Raw genomic sequence first — 17,570 nt, 5'->3', positions numbered from 1 at the left:
AATTAATAAAAACCAACTTGTCGGTGAGTTTTTAAATCTAAACACAGCCCGAAATGCATGTTTAAAACATTCCTATATTGAAGGTTGTTCATTCTAATATTTGATTTCAAAGATACTATGATGGACATTTGTGACGATCCGTAATGGTTCCAACTATACATTTTTATAATGGTTTTATGGGAATTTTTGTTGGCTCTCAGGCCATCAAAGCAACTTGATTTTCTTTATGCTGGCCCATTAAAAATCACTCCGAATTCCTACATTGGGAAGATGGTTGTACATGATCGTTCCAACATTTGATTTTAAAGAAACTATGATGGAAATTTCTGATGGTTCGACATGAACAAACCATCAAAACAAGTTGATATTCTTATGTTGGACCATCATAAATCAGTCCTACATTAAGGTTACTTGTGCTGGTTACTAGAAAAAAATATAATGGTTCATGATAGAATTATTGATGCTTGTCCATTAATGGAAAACCATAAAAAATGTTGGGTATAAAAGTGTATGCGCCTTAGTGGCTTTAAATTTATATTTTTTAGGTGTGTTTTCCGTTTTAGTTTAGTGTTGAAGTCCAGATATTTGCATGTGTTAGATCAGGTCATGTAAAATAGGAGAGTAGTTTGGCCCTTTACTCTGTGTTTATTTTTATCTCCATTTAATGAACCGTTCTTCAACAATGTCCATTATGATATAAAGTTAATCTATTAATGTGTTGTGAGCACGCCCTTCCTCAACATTTGGAAAATCAGGGTTTTGAGAAAATATTTCTGTTTTATTTCCACATCAAGAAAAACATCGTAAGAAATATTGTAGTTAGAGCTAAGTTAATTTGACGTGAGAATACCGTATGCATTATGTTTCACGCATTTATTGAAAAAAGTTTTGTCTGCATAAATATCTTTGATTTACAAGAGATTGAGAGATTCCATTATTATAGACAGAAAATGTGATTTTTGTTTAAAAATATGTAATAATGTTTGTTATTAATAATAATTTATAATAATTTGTTAATAACTGTATAATAATTTTTGTTTAGAGATATGTAATAATATTTATTAATAATAATAATTTATAATAATTTGTTAATAATTGTATAATTTTTGTTTAGAAATATGTAATAATATTTATTAATAATAATTTGTCATTAATTGTATAATAAATTTTATTTTGAAATATGTAATGATATTTGTTAATAATAATAATTTACATCAGTTTCTTAATAATTGTAAAATCGTTTTTGCTTAGAAATAAGTAATAATATTTATTATTAATAATAATTTTTCAATAATTGTATAATAATTTTTGTTTAAAAATATGTAATAAAATTTATTAATAATAATAATTTATAATAATTTGTTAATAACTGTATACTAATTTTTGTTTAGAAATATGTAAAATAATAGCTAAGAGTAGAAAATTATTTGCTTCAGTTAGAAAAAGAGTGCAAATACAGCCACTTCAAGAGATTTCTTTAAGGCATTAAATAAAAGTATTTTTAGATTGTTTTCTTACAGTGTTTATCAAAAAGTTAAATAAACATTTAGTTTTAAAAGCAATCAGGAAAAGCGTAGGTGTATTTTAAAAATAGTAAAACATCTGCATCTTTTAAAAAACGACTGACACTAGCAAGAATATTTGGGATATATGCCAATGCGAGCCCCCACCCAAAATAATCTTTTAAGAGAAGTTGAAAATATTTTTAATAGCGTAAAAAAGAAAGTCTTAAATTAAGATATCTAAATAGATTATAATGGTAATTTCGAGGAAAATCTGTTTCAAAATTATTATCGATGTATGCTTTTTTTTAATTTTGGGTTAATTAAAAGAAACATTAATTTGTACTTTGAACGTAACAAACATGTAATGATAGAGTACTTTTGTGTGTCGCCAAATTTTAAAAATTATTTATAATGTTTTTTTTATTACGAATAAAGATTAAATTAAAGAATATATATATATATATATATATATATATATATATATATATATATATATATATATATATATATATATATATATATATATATATATATATATATATATATATATATATATATATATATATATATATATATATATATATATATATAAAGAGAGAGATCAAGAGATACTTTACTAAAATTATTAATTAGCAAAAAAGCAAGTTAACAAGGAATCACAAAAAAATAACAATTAATGCAGAAAAACTAGCAATTAATTGATATAAAAACAAGCTAACAATTAATAACAAGCAACAAAAAATAATATCGCTTCAAAAAATAATATCGCTTCAATAAAATGTGTCGCTTCAAAAGAAAAAAAAAAACAGTTTTAGAATCATGGTGATGGAGAGTCATTCGATAGCACTATACTTTTCAGAAAAAAGATTTAAAAAATTACTTTATTGGAATACGATAAATAGTGCTGTATAATTTTTAGAACTTTTACAGATTTTTTTTCATAAATGCAAAGCAATAAAATGATGCAATTTGTAAGTAATTTAATATAATTGACTATTTTAATACTTTTCAAAGCTTCATTTTATTTCACTTCAATAAAAACCGAATTAGATAATGGAGAAAAAAAAATCTTAACGAAAAAATAAGCAAAGACATTTATCAAAAAACAGACAAATGTACGAAACTACCTTTTTTTAAAAACTTTTTTCGAAATTGTATGATTTTATGAGTAAAAAAATGAATTTGAAATATCTCAAATTTTGATCAGTCTTGATATGCTTCTAAAGATACTATTTAACCCTTTGCTTACGGTATACCATGTTGTACCTTCGTATTGATCCACATGTTGTACAAGAGGCAAGCAAAAGGTTTAGCAAACAAGTTCAGTAAGAAGGAGAAACTTATTCACTCAGTAAGTATATAAAATATTTGAACATTGCTTAAAACAAAACTCCTAAAATTTTGAAACTTTAGTTATTGTGGTCCCGCAGAGGACTAATCGTAAATGCACGGTTCCCAGTAGAACACCGACGTCAAGCATCACTGGCTGCGGTCAGTAAGCGGGTGGGTAACTACTTCGATCAGCCTGTGTAGGGACAGAGGGTGCGCGGTATCGGTCCTCGTTAAACTGTTCTATCGCAAAATGCTCACAGGCAGGTCATAACCTCTACAGAGGAACAAAATTGCGAGAACCTTGAAAATCACTACAGTAGACAGCGCTGTCTCTTAAAGAAAAAACATTGTAGAGAGTACCGGGTAAGACACTGCCGTTTTATTATCCAGGCGTACTGCTAAAAATTTATGATTTTCTTATTAAAAACTTTGATACCTTCAATTAATACAGATCTATACTAGTATTAATATTTGAGCCGTGATGTCTCAGAGGATAGAGCGTCATCTTGCAATGAGGTGAATCGGGTTCGAATCTCACCGATTGCTGGTTAATACGAATTCCGCATCTGGTTTGCACCGACAACAGTGCTGACGTAAAATATCGTCAGTGGTATCACGAGCCCCAAGCCCATGATCCTCAGTGGATCATGGGCTTGGGCCATGAAAAAGGGCCCCTTCCATCAGGGGCCCCTTGCCATCAGGCTAACCATGGGGTTCTTTCTCTCCATGTAAAGAAAATGCGTGTTAGTTCAATCATAAAGTCCTCCACGAAGTCAAAATTTGTCCCAATATCTCCCTCGCTTTCTAGATTGGGTTCAAAATTACATGGCTGCGGAGTTGAACATTAGTAGTCGCAAACAAAAAAAATTGGGTCGGTTGCTTAACGACGGTTATAAAATAAAATAAAATACTTTGTATTATTTGTATATATAATACAGTAGTATTAGTATTAATTGCTGCGGAGTTGAACATTAGTAGTACAGTAGTATTAGTATTAATTGTATACATAATTTGTATATATATACTGGATACTTTTCAATTAATATAAATAAATCATAACGATAATAATTAAAAATATGAAATAATTACATTTCATATTTGTCATCGCATCCAATTTCTAGGCAATGTGAGAAATTTTTATTCATCTCATCGGTCAATTTTTGAAATTCTATACATTTCCATCAGATTCCCAACCCTGTAGTTATTAAAATAAACATTAGCTAATTATCAAAAATTGCTTAAGATTTTGTGACTCCTAGTTCTCTAGCAAGATTTGAATATTTTTGACATTCTAAGGAATCCCATAATGCTTTTTTGACTAAATTTAGAACTTCTTGTTTTGACATGTTTGATTACATGATTTCAAAAAATAATATCCTTTCAAGCCAAAACTAAATTGTATTTCTTTTTCAAGAAACATTTTAACATTCACATATTTCTTTTTTTTTTAAAAAAAAGATTTTAAGTTTAAATATTGGCTTATTAAAAATTGAAAAAAATATATTATATAAATCATTATGTTGTTCTTTAAATTGATTTTGAACAAAAAGTAAAGAGTTTTTTTAACAAATATTTTAGGAATGAAATTGTGTAAAAGAAAAATAGTAAAAATGGTTCACCCTAAATAACTTTCGATTTAATGATCGCATTTTCACGTTTTAGGACTCAATCTCAATTGTTCGAGGGTGTGACCCCAAATATGCTAATTAAAATTTGCAGACGATATTTTAAGTTAAGAAATCAGACACAGAAACTTACTTTCTCTTCTTAATAAACATACCTTTTTTTTGATGGATTTCTGAATCTCAAATTATAGGGGGTTGCCGCAATCTGGGAAATATGGTCCCAAAAGTTAGGTCAAAAGATCGTTCCAAAGTTTGGACCCTTTAATGTTAATTTTACTTTTTTGCGTATTTCGCTATGTCTCAAAAATTTTTTAGGCGAATTGAAAAATTTTTGCACACAGTTATAAAATTCGTTTTTCCAAAGATAATTCCATGCAAAAAATAGCTTTTAGTAAATATTTATTATTTTATTTAATAATGGTCGAAAATGTCTAAACGAATTTTATAATTGTGTGGAAAAAATTTTCAATTACCTAAAGAAGTTTTCGAGGCATAGCGAAATGCGCAATTAGTAAAATTAACAATAAAGAGTCCAAACTTTGGAGCGTTCTCCTGACTGAACCATTGGAACCATATTTCCCAGATTACGGCTACCCCCCACACTTTGGGGGTCAGAAATCCAAATTCGTTGCAAAAAAGATGTGTGTATTCATAGAAAGTACGTTTTTGTGCTTGATTTCGTAACTTAAAATATCGTCTGCACTTATTTTTCAGCATATTGAGGTCACCCGCCTGAACCATTAAGATTGAGTCCTAGAACATGAAGAGGCGGTCATTGTCAAAAGTTATTGAGGGTTTATTGCGTACTATACGTTCATGAGATAGTTCAAATAAAGAGACAAATTTGTAGCTAGCAATTTTCTTACTAAATATATATTCTCTTTAAATGTCATTAAATGATTTGAACTTTTCAGTTTTCAACTCCAATGATTTAAACCTTTCCGTTCTTAACTCCAATGATTTAAACCTTTCAGTTCTCAACTGCAATGACTGGAACCCTTCAGTTTCAACTCCAATGATTTAAACCTTTTAGTTCTCAACTCCAGTGATTGAAACCCTTCAGTTCTTAACTTCAATGATTTGAACCTTTCAGTTCTCAACTCCAATGATTTGCACAACAATAGGCTCATAAACGTGGTCGGCATGGGCAGACATCATGCACACTGGCTAAACAACGGCTCTCATCTTTGAGCAAGGTAGCATTACATCATAGCAGAGAGATTATTCTGGATTATGTTTGACTTTTTAGGGGTTTGATTTTTTGTTTATGGATGAAAAAGAGCGGGCTGCAATGTATTGGGCACACTAGAACGTAAAGAGCGTATGCCATGGCCTCTGACTCCTCGGACCTAAATCCTATAGATTATGCTTAGGATGCCCTTGGCAGACATGTTTCACAAAGAACGCGCCATTTCCAAGCTGTGCAGGCGTTTTGTCTCAGGGAATAGACGTTTACCCGCCAATGAGGTGAACTGGGTTCGAATCCCAGCTATACGAATTCCGCACCGGGCTCGCACCGACCACGCTGCTGACGAAAAATATCTTTAGTGGTAAATAAATCATGGATAGGTTTTCGTGGTTTTCTGCACCTTGTGACGAAAAATTCTGGTTAGTTCCATCAAAAAGTCCTCCTTGAAGGAAAATGTCTTCTAATACTTGATCCAGGAGTCTCCTGTGTTAGCATACTGTTCGAACAGCGAGATTAAGTACATTTACAAATTATCATTTAGGTTTCGAAGTTGGTATATTGTTGACAAAGTAAGAAATGTTTTTTATCGATTCAAATGACAATTCTTACGTCTTGAAATGACGAGTCTTTAAATGATGATTCATATAACGATTCTTCTTTTAAACACAAATAATAAATCAGGAAGAAGAAAAAATGCACGTATAGAAGAAATACTACTGAAGAGATTCTCAAAGTACAATAATCACGTTGTGATCTTCAAAACACACTAAAAATAGTAACTCGGAAGTATAGGCAGTCAAGAGCTTGCATCGCTCCCTAGTGTAGAAAACACCATACATTGTGTTAGTTCTAGAATAAAGAGAACCTTATTTTTATTTCCATAGCAGTAGACAGACTTTGTGACCAGGGGAGTTCTTACCGTAGATTAACTATAGCTTCTTTTGTACTCTACGACGTGGTATCGATTATCATTTTGACGGTGAAAAAATATCGGGATATAATTGAAAAAAATCGTATATTTCGAATAATAAAGATCCGATCATTAATGATTGTTTCTTAACAGATGCTAATTGGAGAATAACATCAAATCTTACACTAAATTTAACTCTTAAAGAAGTCGGATAACTTGATTTTTGCAGGATATCACTATAAAATGGATCCCATAACTTATTAATATTCAAACTGATAAGAGTAATGGAAATTCCAATGGAACATTCACTGTGAAAACTATGAATCTCGTTTGAGAGTTTTTAAATACAGCTCGAAATACGTGTTTACGAAAATGGACACAGCAGAAAATTAACTTTCTCAATTTTAAACTCAAATTTAACAACTAAAGGACAAACTTAACGGAAAACTTTTTTATTGAACTAACCCGCATTTGCGTATAAAAAGAAAACCTCCCATGGTTTGCCCGATGGTAAGGTATTTCCTGCCTATTCCACTGAGGATATCAACGGTCGGTGCATGCAGAATTCGTATCGATTATAGCTGTCTTAAAGTAAGAGCTCCCCCAGCTATTTTTCTGAACCCGTGGTTTTGACTATGGTAACGAGTTATAACTATTTCAAGTAGGGGTCATTGTTTAGGACAGGTTCGTCGAGGTTTTTCTTCGGTATTAGACCTAGACCCTCACTCGCTATTCTTGTTTCTGCAGACAGGCTTCCTACCGTAGACAAACTATAGCCATCTACTTAGTTCACCTTGACACTATCCTATAAGCCACCGATGCTTTGTTATAAAAACGTTTTCCTTTTGTTGATTGGTAAACTCAGTTGCAAATTCTTTCAAACATTTTCCCCATCGATAGAAGTGTATTTTGCAGACAATTCGCTGAGTCCTTAAGAAAATCTTAGATTTTTGCGAATTTATTGAGATAGATTGCATCTCTTTTTTCCAAATTTCATTTTAAAAACTGAGCAGTTTCAATCTTTTCAAATAAACTTTTTTACTTCATAAACGACATTCAACGATAATCTAAAATTTGAAAATAAAATATGAAAGAGTCCCGCTTTTAATGACTAAGTGAATTTGATTCCTATGAACAGAAATGTGGAAAACACTTCCAATCCTGTTATATAAATAAAATATAAAATAACTTTTTCAAGTTTTTAATTCCAAAAAATTTTTTCAATAGAAAATTTAAATTTTTAAAATTATTATCGGGTATCACTGAAGTGTTATGGCTCAAATGCTTCCTTTGTCCACATAATAAACGTATTATTTCGTTCTTATGCTGTCCCCTTAAACTGTCTTCCTCTTCAGAGTCCGAATAAATGAAAAAAATTACATAAGAATTGAAAAACAACGTGAATAATGCACAAATGAAGTACAGAAATTTGCGCTGTAATCTCGTTGCTTATCACTTTAGTCTCACAAAATATCCTTTTGGATTCAAACTTTCATTTCTGAATACTGTAAATATATCGTCTAAAACTATTATTTCACATTCAGATTTTTCTTGAATTTAATTTTTGTGACACTGAAAAAGGGTGTGACATTTCATAGGTATAAAGTTATAGAAACCTGATAATAATATTTACTAAAAAAAAAATTTTTTTTTCTAAAATAATGAAAATTAATTATAGAAAAAAATTTAAAATAAAGCTAAGCTTTGTAGTTCCTAACAAGACCTTGCCTCAAGCGGCCCTAGAAAAAATATTTTTAAAATTAACTGATAATATTCTTCATTTATGATCCTTGATAAAGTCATAGAATTAATAGTCGTTTAAAATAATTCTGTGGGATTCCACTATTTACTCTGAGAAGTGTTAGTCAGAAATTAATATAAATTAATATAATTAACGCTCATAAGTCGTAACTTATATAAAAATTACCCGGGGTTAGCCAGTTTTAATTTCGTGCATGAGGGTCTCATGTCATAATTCTTGATGATCCCATCAAAACATTTTGATGATATACATTGGTTTAAGGGTGATTAATGATCGTCCAACATCATTTGATGGTCACCATCATCCAACATATTTCATCCTTCTATGATAGAAAATGTTACTTTAATGTTATGAGAATTAACCATCAAGAGAAATTTGATTCTCATGCATCAATAATCCATAATGATTCGGGTCGGTTCCAACTATACATTTCCATGATGGAAATTCCTGTTGGCTCTCAGGAATATAGCATCAAAACATTTTGGTTTTTTTTATGTTAATTATTTGGAATTATTCATAAATTAGTCCGAATTCCTGCATTAGGTTGATGGTGGTTTATGATAGTTCTAACATTTGATTTCTAGGAAACTATCACGGAAATTTCTGATGGTTCAACATGAACAAAACGTCAAACAAGATATATATATATATATATATATATATATATATATATATATATATATATATATATATATATATATATATATATATATATATATATATATATATATATATATATATATTGGAATTTGACATGCCAATAAACATCGATTATTGCATGATGGAAAATGCTACTATGATGGTTAATCATCAAGAGAAGAGAAGTTAGATTCTCATGGATCAACAATCCATGATGATTCTTGATGCTCTATGATGGTTCCAAGTATACATTTCCATACTGGTATAATGCGAATTCTTATTGGTTCTCAAGAGTATACCACCAAAACAATTCCAACATTTGATTCTAAGAAACCATGATGAAAATTTCTGATGGTTCAACAAGAACAAACCATCACAAGTTCCTCTTCTTATGTTAAACCATCATAAATCAGGCTGAATTTCTACATTGGAGTGATTGTTATTTACGTTGGTTTCCATCAAAAATGTAATGGTTCATGATGGATGTATTGATGGTTACATTCAGGATTATGTTGGTCCATTAATGAAAAACCATCAAAAATTTTGACTTGGGGGGGGGGAAGCCATATTTAAGCAAAGCGCCGGCCAGGTGGCCGAATGGTTAGCGTGCCTGACTGCGAAGACAATGGCTGCGGGTTCGAATCCCGCTCTGGGCATGGATGCTTCTCTCTCTTTCTGTGTGGTCTTCTGATGTGTGAATGTATGAATATGGCCCACCCTATGAACGGGTATTTGTGGCAGTATGGGGTGGGTAATGTTGCTCGCCTACGTGACTTTGGTTCACGGGTGCCCATCGGGTAACGATAAATGAGCAACATTTTCGTCATCTTCTAAGGCGAAGAACGAAAGTTCAGTGCCTGCCGTTATTAAAAAAAATATTTAAGCAAAGCGCTTTAGACACATGTATGAATGTCTTTTTGATCTTATTTTAACAATGTTTTCAAAATTTGTTACCTGCTTTTAAGTAGGAAAACAAATGATAGTAAATGCAGAGGGCATTTTGGAAAAAAAAAAAACATTAAATATAAGAATGAGTAAAGATGGTAGCGAAAATTAATTGTCTGTTTGAGATATTTGGAAAATAGATTAAAGCTGTTTTAAGGCTTCATTTGAATAAAAAGACATGTTTCATTTTGCAGTTTAAAGCTTTCTTAGTCATTAGTACATTGCAAAAAAAAAAAAAAAAAAAAAAAAAAAAAAAAAAAAAATCGATAAATCTTTAACCAGTATTTGGAGCAAATCCCAAAGTTTAGTTAAATGAAAGATAATTTTATTTCAATTGCACCATAAATTGTGAAGTATAATCGAGAAATATTTTCACGGTGCAACTGACTGCACCAAAATTTGGTAAAAGACACAAAATTTCGACGGTGGCTGTAAACTAAACGATATTTGTTTACAACGCCAGTTTTTTTTACAACTCGGTCTCGGTGTATCGGGACAATTAATGCATGTTGTTTCAAGTTTCTACTTTTTTAGTTAAGTAAATGGCTTACCTGCATCGATTAAAGTTCATTTCTTTTATGTTGAACCTTTAAATTAGGTTGGTGGTGTAAAATGGTTAGAAGTATGTCATAAAAAAAATTCTTACGGTAAATAGGCACCTTGGTCAGCATTTGAGCGCTTTAAAAGTACCTAATAAGGGTGCAACCTTCCTCTGTTTTTATAGAAAAAAAATGAAAATAGGTGCTTTGTTTCTTCAAAACACCTACTTTTGGTGCAATCTTCTACGTATATTTGGAGCAAGTAAAATAACCAAAATATGGTAAAATCGAGCTCCATTTTATTGAAGCTACCAAATGAATATAAATTTTTGGTGCAACGTGACTCGGACTGTTAACATTGTGGAGAAATATTTTCTGAAATGCTATGTTTTTCTTAAAATTCCATTGGCCTATGATTACTCACAATAAAATATTTCAGATCTTTACATTTCAGAAAATAACATAATCGATTTAAAACGCACTTAATTAATTTTAGGTGACGAAAATTTATTGTTATATAAGAATGCTTTATTTTACAGTCTGAAAGTTCACTTCACGAGAAATATTTTGTAAAATGGCCTTAAAAATCAACTTATATTTGAAAAAAAACAATGGAATCTTGATTAATAAAGTTACTTCAGAAGACAACGAAATTAATGAAAATTTAAATATTATATAATTTACTTCATTAATTTTACACACCGAATTTCCCTAGTTATAATACATATATATATATATATATATATATATATATATATATATATATATATATATATATATATATATATATATATATATATATATATATATATATATATATATATATATATATATATATATATATATATATATATATATATATATATATATATACGGTATATGAGCTTCTTTAATAATCACAATTATAAATGAAAAAATATATAGAAATTATTTCACAAATGTAGAGAAAACAAGGAGAAGATTTATGAAAAGAGAAGGAGAAAATTATTAAAATAAAATAAAATAAATTTAAGGAAAAATTTTAAAAATATTTAAGAAATATTAATTCAAAAGCCGGAGAACTAAAAAAAGGATCTAAACTCTTCATCAGCTAACATGATAATATCCGCAAAAATTTATTGTTTATTATATTTTATTTTTTTCAATTTCTTTCAATTTATTTTATTTTATTTTAATAATTTTTCTTCTTCTCGTTTCATTAATATTTAAAATTTTCTCTGTTTTCTCTAAATTTTTAACTTATTTTATGAGTTTTATATACTTACATCTTATGTACAGTAAATAAAACTTATTAAGTTTCCTAATTTCCTTCGTTTTTCTCTTTTTCCTTTTTATCCCTTTTGTCTCTACATTTTGAACTTATATCTTACAAATATTTTAATAGAAAAGTTATTTTGTATACTGTACTTAACGCTTTTTATTTTTAAATTAAGTGCCTGTTTGCATTTGTTTTGATTAACAAGAACATAATTTTTCGTATAATATCCTTACAGATTATTCAAATCAGGATTATTTGCATTTCTTTTTTGCTCAATAAAAAATGTTAGTATGTAGATATCTATAGAAATTACTTACCCCTAGATATAAAACCCAAAGTATTAATAATAATAATATGAGTATAACATAATTCATAACCAAACTACTGGCTTCTTTATCTCCAAACATGATTTCACAAATCGAGTGATTCGAAGTTTGGAAGAAAAGTGAAGGAAATGGGATTTGTAAAAATAGAAAACATCACCCCCGCATCCAAACCTTGAACATTTGCTTCCTTGTTGATTTCTTCGGAGTATTTTGGACAGCGAAAAAATTATATTTATTCACGTTCCGCCGCTTACATTTATTTTTCCTTGAAATTAAATCTTAATGAATGAGGTTGGCAAATAACTTCTCCACCTTTAATTTTTTTACTTTATTAAAAAATTTGTAACGTTTCGCTTGTCATTAAATGTTTTTAGCATAATGTTTTAGGTAATTCAAAGGAGCCCGTTTTGATTTACCAAAATTTTTGTTTTGTTTTGTAACTATGCTTTTTTTTAATTCAAATTAATTTACTTTAATTTTCCAATCATTTAACAAAAATGTTTTATTTTATTTTATAACCGTCGTTGAACAGTCTACGAAATTTTTTGGATTTACGGCTACTAATGTTCAACTTCGTAGCTTTGTAACTTTGAACCCAATTTAGAAGACAAGGGAAATTCTGGGAGAAATTTTGCCATCGTGGATGACTTTTTGATGAAATTAATCATTTGCGTTACATGGAGAGAAAAACCACGTAAGTCAAAGGGATTCTGACACATGATCCGTCTACCACTGAGGATAATTTACGTCAGAACTGTGGACGGTGCAAGACGGATGCGAAATTCGTATTCGAATCAGCTTCACCGCATTGGAAGGTGAATAGAAAATTAAACATTTTCAGCACTATCTTCGTTTAACCTTTACTAAAGGTTCTATGGCTACAAAAGTTGCTCGTGATATTTGTGCTATATATGGAAAGGATGTCAAAGCCTGTGACTGCGGAGGTTTATTAAGACTCTCTCCCTCCCTGTATATATATATATATATATATATATATATATATATATATATATATATATATATATATATATATATATATATATATATATATATATATATATATATATATATATATATATATATATATATATATATATATATATATATATATATATATATATATATATATATATATATATATATATATATATGAATAAATAAAAGGATAATAATTAAAATTAAATTAAAATATTTAAATATTTTTTTCTATTTATCTTAAAAAAAATATTAAATATCCGGAAAACAAAATAAAGAAAATATTTAATATCTTCATCAGCGAAATCTGCGAAAAGGAGTGCTTTCTAATATGAAGAGATTATTCGAATGTTTAATAATTTTTTTAAGATAAATATAAATTTTTTTTAAAATATTTTTAAAAACAATTTTATTTTAATAATTTTTCTTCTTCTCTTGTCATTAATCTCTATTATTTTCCATATTTTCTATCTTTTCTTTTTATCCTTTTTCTTGTTATTTTCCTATATATATATATGTAATGCAAAAGTTATAAAAATACTTTTGTATTAATAAGAGCACTGAAACTTTTTCGTGTTCATAAAATGCAGATATTCTATTTTGGGACTTTAAGGCTGAAAACATGCCAATGAATTATAATTAGATTTATGTTTGAAAAGAGGAGTTATTTTAAGATCTTTCACTTCCATATAAGGAAGGATTAAACGATTTTCTATGAGTAATAAATAATTTTGATGAAGCGTAAGAATACAGAGAAGGCAATATGACTGGCCTCTTCACACATTTTAATTATCGTATAAAACGGAGGAGCAATGGTTTTTACGTGTCTTTTTGGTGTATAATGTTTACCAACTAAACTCCGTCAGATTTGACTGTAACTCTGCCTATCCCCCTCTAATTGGGAGAGGGGCTCTGAGACTTCTGATTCATCATCGATTGCTAAATAAAAGCTTGTGCAGAATACGGCCTCGTTACTCATGAAATTTTGACTCATAATTAACTAAAAATATCGGGGTTTTTGCCCTGATATTAGATATATATATATTTGTATATAAGTTCAAAATGAAGATAAAACAAAAGAAAATTATAGACATATGAAAAAAAGGGAGGGGGGGGGGAATAATAATGAAAAAAAAAATAACGAACAACTGATTAAAAAAAGGGGGAAAAAAAGGATGAAATTTTTTAAAAAAAACGGAAAATAAAAGACATAATCTTTTCATCAGCCCACACGATTATATCCGCAAAAAAGAGTGCTTTCTGATATTGTATTAATATAGCCAAAACAAAATATAAAAAATACAATAGTGTGAAGAGCACTCAAAAAAATTTTTTTACAAAAATTACAACAAATAAAATAGAACACAATAAGGATGACAAAAGGATGACATTTTTTTAAAAAAACGGAAAATAAAAGACATAATCTTTTCATCAGCCCACACGATTATATCCGCGAAAAAGAGTGCTTTCTGATATTGTATTAATATAGCCAAAGCAAAATATAAAAAATACAATAGTGTGAAGAACACTCAAAAAAAATTTTTTACAAAAATTACAACAAATAAAATAGAACACAATAAGTAAAAATAACACGTAAAAACAGAAAATAAAATAAAATAAAAAGAAAAAACAATATAAAACAAAATCTATAAAGCGAGTAGCGAAATCAGATGTACTTACATGAACGGAAAATTTTTCAAGAATGATTTAAAAATATTATCGCAACACGATTGCCAGATAACAAAATATGAAAACAAAAGCGCAAATTGAGTGTAACTAGAGGAATTTAAAGTGCCATTCTAACTCCATTGCTGAAGTGATTTTTTATGCTGTGCATTGATTTGTTAGTTACCAAGGATGGGCCCGTAATGGATGTGTGCAAGGTAATATTATACTGGATAATTTAAAAAGTTGACCGTAAATAATTTTAGAAAATAAATATTTATTTAAGAAAAAATATAAAATAGAAAAGAGAAACATAAATTGTCTGTTGTGCAAAAAATTTTAGCCACGGATTTGCCCAAAATGGATTCGCACATGGAAAAATTTTATAAATTATCAAAAAAAAAAATTTTAGTAGATAATTTTAACACGAATTTGCCTGAAGTGGATTTGCACATGGAAAAATTAATAAAGAAATTTTTGGTAAATAATTTTACCCTCGGCAAATCCGTGGCTATAATTATTTGCAAAACAGGCAATTTATGTTTCTCTTTTCTATTTTATATTTTTTCTTAAAAAAATATTTATTTTCTAAAATTATTTATGGTCAACTTTTTAAATTATCCAGTATAATATTATCTTGCGCACAGCCATTTCGGGCCCATCCTTGGTAACTAACAAATCAATGCACAGCATAACAAATCACTTCAGCAATGCAGTAAGAATTGCACTTTAAGTTCCTCTAGTTACACTCAATTTGCGCTTTTGTTTTCATATTTTGTAATCTCGCAATCTTGTTGAGATAATATTTTTAAATCATTCTTGAAAAATTTCCCGTTCATGTAAGTACATCTGATTTCGCTACTCGCTTTATAGATTTTGTTTTATACTGTTTTTTCCTTTTATTTTATTTTCTGTTTTTACGTGTTATTTTTACTTAATGTGTTCTATTTTATTAGCTGTAATTTGCGTAAAAAATTTTTTTTGAGTGCTCCTCACACTACTGTATTAATATATTTTGCTTTGGCTATATTGATACAATATCAGAAAGCACTCTTTTTTGCGGATATAATTGTGTGGGCTGATGAAAAGATTATATCTTTTATTTTCCAGCTTTTTTAAAAATGTCATCCTTTTTTTTTAATCAGTTGTTTGTCATTTTTTTTCATTATTATTCCTCCCCCCCTTTTTTTTCACATGCCTATAATTTTCCTTTGTTTTATCTTCATTTTGAACTTATCTAATGAGTTCTGTTTACTTGCAGCTTATACGCAATAAATGAAACTTATTGTTTTTCTTAACTTTCTTCGTGCTGTCTTGTATTTATTTATTTTGTTGTATATATATATAAATATATATATATATATATATATATATATATATATATATATATATATATATATATATATATATATATATATATATATATATATATATATATATATACAATATATATATATATATATATATATATATATATATATATATATATATATATATATATATATATATATATATATATATATATATATATATATATATATATATATATATATATATATATATATATATATATAAAAAATATTCTTTCACTAAAACATATTTTACTCTCATCCCTATGACATTTGAAACCGATAATTTTCAATTGTTAAAAATCTCCGACTCATTTCCGACACTTTTTTGCCAAAATGAATACGCCACCAAGTGATTAAACCTTATGATAAATGAGGAGTAATTCTAAAAGCAAACTATGGACTTGTGTTCTGAGAAACCCAAATGAAATATTAAAAGCTTGGGGTTAATAAATTTCAAAACAAATTTATTGTTTTCTTCTCGCAATTATTTAAAATGAAATTTTAATTCTCGTAAAATAAAATAGTAAAAATTGGCTATTTTCAAAAATCTGGAAAAAAAAAAGAAAAAGAAAACTTAAAATCTGTCATAAAGTGAGTTTAATTAATGTTAATCCATCTAAAATTTTATTTTAGAAACGAAAAATAATTAAATATAACAATATCCGCTGAAAAATTCTAAAAATTGCAGCTGTCTTCGATATAGGACGATGGCAAAATACGGGTTAAAAACAAAATAAAAATAACTGCTTCATTCGCAATGATCCGGTATAAACGATAGAGAAATTTTGTTGTTCGACTAAGAGTGTAGAGAAACAATTGTAGACTAAAGGGGAAGACTAGGCACGAAGGCACTAATGATATTTTGGCTGATAAGCAGAGAAAATCCTTTATGAAATGGAAGTTTTTTGATATTTTGTTAATGCAAAATATCTGCTAAATTAAAATTTTTTTTTCCTCGAGCGTATTGCAGTTATTTAAATTATAACTTTTCACTCATTTTATTTATCCCCTCTGAACTTATGGTTTTAATTATTTAGTTGATTGAATTATTACATGAAATAAACTACAACATTAAATAAATAATTATTAATAAGTTATCTCTTTCGTAAATTTCCGAACCAAAGGAGTCGAGTTTAGAGGATAAGATGTTTTCCTATGTACGACTGCACATATTGATATACGTGTAATATATGTTGTTGATTTTGCTCAATTTCAATAGTTCGCTCAAATATATTTTTAAAAATTTATTTCTTCCACAGTGAACATTTAAAATTAATAAATGTCGGTGATGAAATTTCAGAAAAGTCAACTATAAACTCCAAATTTTTTATAGTTTTTCATTGATGGACCAACATAATCTTGATCGTAACCATCAATGATCATCACACCAATGTAGGAATTCGGATAGATTTATGACTGCCCAACATAAGAATAGCAACTTATTTTGATGGTTTTTTCATGTTGAACCACCAGAATATTCCATCATATTTTCTTAGCAATCAAATGGAAGGATCATGAACTACCATCATCCCAATCTAAGAATTTGAA

At 28.4% G+C, this 17,570-nt stretch overlaps 1 long non-coding RNA gene across 1 annotated transcript in view; it reads right to left on the bottom strand.

Moving 5' to 3' along the window:
- Positions 1-12,237, bottom strand: part of LOC107452157 (uncharacterized) — a 28,376-nt gene extending 16,139 nt beyond the window's left edge. The window contains exon 1 of the long non-coding RNA XR_001585165.5: positions 12,022-12,237. This is a non-coding gene — a long non-coding RNA (uncharacterized LOC107452157). The remainder of the gene's footprint in view (positions 1-12,021) is intronic.
- Positions 12,238-17,570: the final 5,333 nt, after the last annotated feature.

The sequence above is a fragment of the Parasteatoda tepidariorum genome, chromosome 11, assembly GCF_982258835.1.
Source record: "Parasteatoda tepidariorum strain Cologne lab strain chromosome 11, Ptep-v5.0, whole genome shotgun sequence".
Classification (NCBI taxonomy): domain Eukaryota; kingdom Metazoa; phylum Arthropoda; class Arachnida; order Araneae; family Theridiidae; genus Parasteatoda; species Parasteatoda tepidariorum.
This window is presented reverse-complemented; position numbering and strand designations above follow the sequence as displayed.